General features: G+C 66.0%; 1 long non-coding RNA gene across 1 annotated transcript in view; it reads left to right on the top strand.

Annotated features, from left to right (window-relative positions):
• The window catches only part of LOC142046715 (uncharacterized), a 32,438-nt gene that overhangs the window by 1,537 nt on the left and 21,717 nt on the right, over positions 1 to 9,184 (top strand). The gene's annotated exons all lie outside the window — the stretch shown is intronic.

The raw sequence follows: 9,184 nt of genomic DNA, 5'->3' as shown, positions 1-9,184 counted from the left end.
CGTCCCGGTGTTTTCAGCCCTGATTGCTGGCTCCCTCTCCTGGATTCACTTAAAGAATGGTCTCTGTATGGACGTTCGATCGGTTCCCCTGGTCCCGGCCGGCCGCGGGATGGGAGAGACGCTCCCCGCGGTCTGCGGCTGGGCCCCGTGGGCGATTCTCTTTGTCGTCGCGCTCGTCCGGACGTTTGGCTGGAATGGCGGGTTGGGCGTTGGTATGGCATGGCGGATGGGTTGGCGTGGAGTGGGTACTGAAATTTGTTCCAGGGTTTTTGGGCGGAATGCTTTATTCTGTGGCCGGGTGGGTGGAGGGGTGCGGAGGCGGGAGTGAGGGCACGGCAGGGTGGGGGGGGCTGCGGGGCGGGGTGAGGGGCGGGGTGGGGGGGCGGGGTGCGGGCGGGAGTGGGAGCGGCGGATGTGTGGGGGGGGCGGGCTGCGGTGCGGAATGAGGGCACCGAGGGCTGTGTCGGGGTGCGGGGGGGGTGGGGCGGAGGTGGCGGGCTGCAGGTCCCGGAGTGGAGGCGATCACCTTGTCACTCTTCTTTCTTGCTTTCTTTCATGCAGGCAACCAGGGTCCTGGTCCCGCCCCTCTCCCGCTTTCTCTCACGCATTTTTGGCGTGATTCGCTGTTTGGTTTTCGGTATCCCGCGTTCCCTCCGCCGTCTGTCTGTCTGTCTGTCGGCCGCACCCGCCGCGCCCTTGGCGGCCCGCCGTTCGGTGCTCGTCCGCCGGCCGCCGTTCCGCTATTTGTTGCGCGAGAGGGGAGGTGGGGGGGGGGGAGGTTTTGGGCCCGTGGGAGGGATGAGCTGGGGTCGGGGCTGGGGGAGCAGGGTTGGGGAGTGGGATGGCCTGGAGGCCAGGGGGGTGGTTGTGGGGTGAGTGGGGATGGGCAGGCAGTGTGGGTGGAGGGTTGGACTGGGGCGTTGGATGGAGCTGGGCGGTGTGGGGGGGGTGCGTGGGGGCAGTGGGGAAGGGTATGGGGCCAGTGGGAGGGGGTGGCTGGGGGCAGGGCAGGGTATGGGGGGAGGGGGGAGTGGAGGAGTGGGATGGGGTGGGCGGGCAGGGTGCGGGGGGGTTGGGTGGGGCAGTGGGGAGGGGGATGCGATGGGTGCGCGCAGGTGATGCGGGGACGGGGTTGTGTGAGGGGGGGTGACTCCCCCCCCCCCCCTGGGGGCGTGGGGGGGGGATGTGGGCTGTGGAGGAGGGGGATGGGCTGGGGGAGCGCAGGGGTTGGGGGGATTGGGCTCGTGGCAGTAGGGGGATGGGTCGGGGGCGTGGCGGGGGGGTGAGGTGGGGGGCGCGCAGGTGGTGGGGTGATGGGGTGGCTGGGGTGGGGAGTGGCTGCGGGGGGCGGGAGGCAGCGGTTTGGGGGAGGATTGGAGATGGGGCGTGGGAGGGATGGGGCATGGAGGAGCGGATGCGGTGGGGAGTGGGCTGGGGCGCGCGCGTGGGGCGGCGTGAGGGGGTGGGGCATGGATGGGATAGTGATGAGGGGTGTGGGGTGTCGTAGTAGGGGGTGGATGGGGTAGTAGATGGGGGTGTGTTGGGGATGGAGATGGATCTGGGGGGCGGGGGGTTGGGAGGATTGGGTTGAGGGGCAGTGAGGAGGGTGGAGCTGGAGGCGTGGGGGAGGTGCGTGGGGGCCGGAGGTGTGGGGGGATTGGGCTGGGGGGGGCAGTGAGGGGGTGGCACGTGGAGGGCGGGATGCGGTGCGGGCTGGAGCTGTGGGGCGGAGCCGGTATGTGGGGAGGAGTGGAGGGGGGATGCAGGTGGGGGCAAGGCAGGGATGTGGGGAGAGGGGATTGGGCAGGATAAGGGAGCGTGGAGGGCGGGTGAAGGTGTGGGGTGGGTGAGGGCGCGGCGGTGTGGGGGGCAGTGGAGGAGGTGGATTTGAGGTGGGGGGCAGCCCAGGCGGTGCGGGGGGCGGGTGGGGGGTGGGGGGGGGCGGTGACTCCCGCACCGGTGAACCCGCGCCCCCGGGGGCCTGCTGTCGGCGGGGCTGGGGGTCGGCAGCCGGTAGCGTCGCGCCATGGCATCGACGTGTTGCCGGCCCTCGCCCATTATTTCCGGGGGGGCCAATTCCGATACTTCCCCGCCGCAGCCCGGGGAGGGCCGCGCGGCGGGGGGGCTGCCTCGCTGCCCTCCCCCCTCGGTCGGGGCCGCGTAGAGCAGGTCCGAGCCGGAGCTACGCGTGATGCCGTAAGTGGTGGAGGAGGGGGCCAGGCGTCCGGGACCGAGTCCCTAGGGGTGCTGCAGCGCCCGACCGGGACTGCGCAGGATACCGGCGTCGGACAGGAGAGTGAGGGGTGTGTGGATGGTGTGGGGTGTGTGGGGATAGATGCGTAGTAGGGGGGTGTGGGGATGGTAGGTGAGGTGGGGGGTGGTTGGGTGATAGTGGGGTGTTGGGATGTAGGCGGGTGTGGGGGCATGGTAGATAGGCTGGGGTGGATGGGGGTCGATAGATCGGGGCGGTGATGTGGGTATAGTAGCTGAGGGAGTTGGGGTGATGGTAGGTGGTGGTGGGGTGTGAGGGTGTGGGGGTGGAATAGTAGCTTGAGGGTAGTGCTGTGGGGCTAGATAGTGAGTGTGGGGGTGCTTTGTAGGGGTTGGGGATGTGTAGAGGGTGTGGGGGGTGGGGTAGTAGATAGGGAGTTGTGGGGCGATAGTTGTGGTGGGTGTGGGGTGTGATCGTGGCGTGGTGTGGGGTGATCGTGATGAGGGGGGTGTGGGGGATGTATGATAGAGGGGTGTGTGGGGGGTGGAGTAGGTGTTGGTGTGAGTGTGTGTGGGGGTGTAGTGATGGAGTGGGGAGTGGATAGTGACGTGCGGTGTGTGGGGATGTGTGAGGGTGTGTGGGTAGTGATCGATGGAGTGAATGGGGGAGATGTGTGTGAGGGGTGTGGGGATGTTGAGGTGTGGGGGGTTGTAGAGCGGAGTTGTGGGGGGTATGGGCTAGTGGAGGGTTGTGGGGGGTGGATAGTGAGTGGGTGTGGGGGATAGATAGTGGAGGCTGTGTGGGTCGATGAAGGGGTGGTCGGGCATGATAGTAGATTTAGGTGGGTGTGGGGTGTGTGATCGTGGACTATGGGGCGTGGGGTGTGAGGGGTGTTGGGATAGATCGATGAGGGGTGGATGGGGGTATCGATAGATGAGGGGGTATGCTGTGTGGGTAGGTGGATGGGGTATGCTAGTGTGAGGGCATCGGTGGTGTGGGGATAGTGGATAGATAGAGGGGTGGATGGGGCTAGGTGGATGGGTGGATGAGATGGGGGGTGGTGGGGATAGGTGGATGGGATAGGTGATATAGGGGGGTGTTATGGGATGGTGGATGTAAGTGGGTGGATGGGGATGAGTGGGTGTGGATGGGGTAATGTGATAGATAGGGGGGTGGCTGGGGATAGGGGTAGGTAGGTGGATAGTGCGGGGGTGGTGGGGATGGATGGGATGATAGAGGGGGTGGTGGATGAGGGGGTGGATTGGAGGCTTGATGGTAGATAGGGGGTGGATGGGGTAGATAGTGGATAGAGGGGGGGTGGGGTGTGGATCGATAGGGGGGTGGTGGGTGTGGATGTAGGGGTTGGGTAGTGGCATGGGATGGTCGATTGTGGGGGTGGTGGGATGATGGATGGGGGAGGAATGTCGTGAGGGGGTGTGGGGTGATGGATGGACTGTGGATAGTAGATGGGTGGTGAGGAATTCGTAGGGGTGAATGTAATGGGCATGATGAGGGGGTGGTGGGATAGTAGCTGATAGAGGGGTGGTGGGAGATAGGATGGGGTAGATGCTGTAAGAGGGGTGGTGAGGATCGATAGAGGGGTGGATGGGATGACGAGGGGGTGGATGGGTGTGCTGAGATGATAGAGGGGGTGAATGGGGTCATGGATGGATGATAGATGGGGTGGATGGATAGAGGGGTGGATGGTGTAGTGGATAGTGATGGGGTGGTGGTCTAGGAGGTGGTGGATGGGGTAGATGGGTGATAGAGGGGGTGTGTGGGTAGATGGATAGATAGGATAGGGGTGATAGGTGGCGATGGGGGGCTGTGGGCTAGCATTGCGTGGCGGATGCAGTCGTAACAGTCAGTGGGAGTTGGGTGGACGCGAGTGTCAAGGGAGGGGGGTTGGGGGCGGTCTGACTGATCTATATTTTCTTTCCCACGCGGCTCCTGGGGACCTGGGTTTCGACCATGCTTTGACACTGGAGCTGCACCTGCATGCAGCTCTCCAGGCCAGGTAGGGATCCGCCCACGCCCGCCCCAGCTCATGCGACCCCGCAGACCCTGCCAGCAGCCCTCGTCCCTCCAGTTCTGCCAGGTGCCCCTCACTGCCGACCGGCCCTGGTGCCCAGCCTTGCCCCCCGCTTGCAGTGCCTCATCCTGACCGCGCGCCCTGCCAGCCCAGCACTGCCCCCGCTCTAGCCGGTTGCCCTCATCCGACCGACGTCCCTGCAGCCCCCCTGCTCACCCAGTTCTGCAGGTGCCCTCATCTCCCGACCGCAGCCCTGCCAGACCCAGCCTGTCCCCAGTTCTGCCGGGTGCCCCTCCCTCCCGACCCGCAGTCTGCCAGCCCAGCTGCCTTCCCCAGTTCTGCCGTGCCTCACTCGACCGCCGCCCCTGCCAGCCCAGCCCTGCTCCCCCAGTTCTGCCGGTGCCCCTCACTCCCGACCCGCAGTCCCTGCCAGCCCAGCCCTGCTCCCCCAGTTCTGCCGGTGCCCCTCACTCCCGACCCGCAGCCCCTGCTAGCCCTGCCCTCCCCCCCCAGCCCTGCTGGTGCCCCTCAGTCCTGACTTGCAGCCCCTGCCAGCCCAGCTCTGCCCCCCCAGCCCTGCCGGTGCCCCTCACTCCCGACCCACAGCACCTGCCAGCCCAGCCCTGCCCCCCCAGTTCTGCCGGTGCCCCTCACTCCCGATTCGCAGCCCCCTGCTAGCCCTGCCCCCCACCCAGCTCTGCTGGTGCCCCTCACTCCCGACCCACAGCCCCCGTGCAGACATGTCTCAATCCGGCTGCGTGTTCCCTGTAATTAAAGGCTGGGAGGCATCTCCAGCCTTGCTCAGAGCTGGCTTTAAGCCAATTCAACCAATTCCCTTAAATCGGGCCCCGCCCCTAATTGGGCCCCGCACCTAAGCCCCAGTACGGCGTAACGGCAAGAGCCGGTGCGCTGTTCTGGGGTGGCCCAGCTTCCCCGGGGGGCAATTTAAAGGGCCTGGGGCTCCCAGCAGGGGCTGGAGCCCCAGGCCCTTTCAATTGCCACCAGAGCCCCACTGCTGGAGCCCTGGGGTAGGGCTGTGGGCCTCTGGGGGCTATTTAAAAAGTCTGGGGCTCCCATTGCTTCTACTGCCCTGGCCCTTTAAATAGCCCCCAGAGCCCTGGGGTAGCGGGGGGCTCTGGGGGCTATTTAAAGGGCCGGGGCTCCAGCTGCCTCTGCCACCCCATCCTGTAACTAGCCGCTGGAGCCCCGCCACTTTCCCAGGGCTCCCTCGGCTATTTACAGGGCGGTGGAAGCAGAGAAGCCCCAGGCCTTTAAATAGCTCCTGAGCCCTGGGCTGCTGCTGCTACCCTGGTGGGGGAAAAAGGAGGAGGGGCACTCACCATACAGGGTGGGCTGTACCCCCTGTACCCGCACCCCCTGCCCACAGCCAGCCCTGTCTGCAGCCAGCCCCGCACCCCCTGCCTTGCCTCCAGCCCTGCACCAGCCTGTCTCCAGCCAGCCCCTGCTGCACCAGCCCCGCACCGCCTGCACTAGCCCCTGTCTCCAGCCAGCCCTGCACCCCCTGCCCACAGCCAGCCCTGCTGCACCCCCCTGTCTGAAGCCAGCCAGTCCCGCCCTCCTCTGTCTCCAGCCCTCCCAACCCCTGCTGCGTCCCCCTGCGGCTCACCCCACAGCCCCGTCTGCAGCCAGCCCCGCACCCTGCACCCCTTGCCCTGCCTGCAGCCAGACCCTACCTCCAGCCTCCTCCCCCCCATCTCCAGCCAGCCCCATGTCCACTGCTGCCCTGCAGTTCCCAGGGCAGTAACCTGCACACCTGCTTCAATGAGGGGGCAGGGAGCAGCTGGGCCCCACACATGTGCACACCCCCAGGGAGTGGCGGGGCCCAACATGTGCACCCCAGGGAGTGGGGCCACGTGAAGCGCAGCTCTTCTCAGTTCGACCATTTTTAAACCCGAAATCAGGTGCGGGGTTAATGTGTATTTTCCAGCACGTCGTCTATTTGGTTCTCCTCCTCCCTACGGGGCCCTACCGAGTTGGGTGCCCCTCTTGGACCACCTCCTCCCTCCTGCGACCCTTTTATAGGACCGTTGTTAGATGCAGGCTTTTTTTACCTTTTTTTTCGTCATACCCTGCCCAGGGGCCGGCAAATCGTTTGTGGGCCTGCACGTCCTAAAGCGCCAAGGCCCGCGCTCAGCTTTCTCTTCTTCCCGCCCTTTCCTGTGTCTACCCCACGAATGGGGGGCTACCCGCCTTCCTCCCCCCGCCCCTCCCTTCCCCAGCGGAATGCTGCCCGCGTTCGCTCTGGACTGCCTAAGACTGTACAGAGGATCTTGTGTTGCCATGTCACGCGAGCAGCGTTTTGCTGGATGGGGGTTGGGCAGAGGCAGTATGGTGATGGGGATGGGTCTTGCGTGCCCTCGTCCGACCCAGCCTGCCGCCCTTGCCCGCCAGCTCTGCGGTGACCCCCCTCACTCCGACCGCGCCTGCCCCCACCGCTCTGCTGATGACCCTCCAGTCCGCTCGCAGCCCTGCCCACCAGCCTGTGGTGCTCCTCCTACAACCCCGCGGCCCTGCCGCCCCAGCCTGCACTGCCGGCCAGCCCTGCCGGTGCCCCTCTCAAACCACAGCCCCTGCCAGCCCGTGCCCCAGCACTTACTGCCGGTGCCCATCTCCAACCTGCAGCCTGCCCGCAGCCAACCCTGCCCCGCCAGCATCTGCTCGTGCCTCACTCCGACCCGGCCCCTGCGACCCAGCCCTGCCCCCATTTTTGTGGTGCCACTATCCTGACTGCAGCCCTGCTAATCAGCCCTTCCCCAGGCTCAGGTCTGCCAATCCCTCCTGGACCTGTTTGCTCTGGGGTGTGATTGGGAGTCCGGGAGGCGTCTCTGGGGTGAGTCTGGCGTGGTGCTCGCTGCGAGTTGGTCCGGGGGTGAGCCACATCTCCCGGGGGCCCTGGTTGCATTGCCGGGGGAGCCGCGGGTTGGGGGTCACTGGGCGAGGCGCCCTGCGTGCCGTGCACGGTCAGGGCAGCGCAGGGTAAGTTCGCGGCGCGTCGGCGTGGCCGCCACTGATCAAGGTAACGTGGGGGCTTGCTCTCTCTCTCTTCCCGGGGGCTGAGCGTGATTTTATGGTCTGGACCGTTCTACGTCAACACTTCCCTGCTGCGCGGCCGTCAAGGTATCCCCTCCCTTCGTCCCACCTCGCTCCCGGCCTGGACCGCCTCGCCCCCCCCGCGACCTGGCCCACCTGGGCTGTGCTGCTCGCCCTGGCTGCACTGGTTGTCCTGGCACTCCAGCTCGGGCTGCGGACGGTTCCGGTTATTCCCGGCCACACTTCGTACTCGCTAGCCAGGGCCCGGTTCCTCCGGTCCGTTTATGCTGCTGGTCCTATGGCCTTCAGGCGGGGGACGCGCTCGGTTCCGATCCCTCTCCCTCACTGCCCGGACCAGCTGCGCCGCGGCACCAGCGGTCCACATGACCCGTGTGGACGGGGTTGACGTCAACGGCATCCGCGGGGCCATGGCCCGGAACTGCGTGAGCCCCCTCACTCCGCCCACAGCGCGACCCACGGTTGCCTCACTCCCGACCTGCAGCCCTCCCCCGTGGTGCCCTCACTTGCGCGCCTCCGCCTCCGGACCCTCATCCGACCCCAGCCCACCACACGCGCCCTCACTCGACCAAGCCCTGACCACATGGTGCCCTCATCCGACTGCGGCCCCGAATCCGTGCCTCCTACTCCTGACTTGCATGTCCCCCTCACTCCACCCCAGCCGCCGCCGCAGCCCTCCCCTGCGTGCCTCACTCCCCTGCAGCCCGACGAATGGTGTCCTCTCCCAATCTGAGCCCCCTGCCCGACGGCGCCCTGCATTCGCCGACTGCAGCCCTCCCCCCCATTGGTGCCCTCACTTCTCATCTGCAGCCACATCCCTGCGGTGCCTTCCTCCGACGCGCCCTCGTTCAGTGCCCTCACTCCAATCCGCGCCCCGTCCCACCACGTGCACTCACTCGACCGCACGCCCCTCCCCGCCGGTGCCTCACTCTGCCCGCAAGCCCCCGACCTGGCCTGTGTCCTCGATCCTACCGCAGCCCTTTCCCCTGCGTCGCCCTCACTGTTGCCCCGCTCACGACCGCATGGTGACTCTCTCCTGAACACGCCGCCAAATGGTGCCCACACTCTGGACTGCGCCCCCTTCCCCGTGGGTGCCTCACTTCCGACTGCAGCCCTTCCCCATGGCACCCCTCCTCTCATCTGCGCCCTCCGCCACGGTGCCCCTACTGCTGGCCACAGCCCTCCCTACAGCGCCCTCACTGTCGCACCGCGCCCACGATGGTCTCTCCGCGGTGTCAGTTGTGTGAGGACAAGCTGACCCATACGAGTTTATCGGGGAGACCGCAAGGTGCCGCTTCCGGCGCCTCCAGCCTGCAGCAGAAGCATTTCAACTTCTGCTGGACTCAGTCCCGGTGGACGCCGGCCCCTCCCCCGCCAGATGTCCCTGCTGGTGTCAGATGTGAGGCCCTCCTGTGTCCAGTGTTCTCTGCCTGCAGCTGCCTCGCCCCTCCGTGTGAGTGGCATATGCCAGATTGTGCCTCTTGTGACCTCCGTGCAGTATGAAGCCAATTCGTGTGCCCGAAGAGAGTAAGTAGCCGTGTCTCTTTGTATGACTGTCCTTTTCATCTGTTCCCTGGGCACACTCTACATACCCGTGTTCGCCCCTTCACCTTTCCATCTGGCCGAGATTGCCCAGCTGGGCTAGTCACTGTCTTCCCAGATAGTGCCGGGGGGGGTGTCATGCAGGTGCTGGTTTTTTGACTCTTTTCTCCCGCTCGACTCCTTCCCTCCAGCTGGCCTCCCCGCTCCACCATGTCTGCCGCTGCGAGATCTCCTGTTACCTCAGAGAGGTAGGACCCCTGCCAACCCAGTTATCCTCCCCGGCGCTGGTCATCCGTGTCTTGGGCCGCAGAGCCTTATCTGCTCTTGTC

This window comes from Chelonoidis abingdonii, chromosome 4, assembly GCF_003597395.2.
Source record: "Chelonoidis abingdonii isolate Lonesome George chromosome 4, CheloAbing_2.0, whole genome shotgun sequence".
NCBI classification, from domain to species: Eukaryota; Metazoa; Chordata; order Testudines; family Testudinidae; genus Chelonoidis; species Chelonoidis abingdonii.
This window is presented reverse-complemented; position numbering and strand designations above follow the sequence as displayed.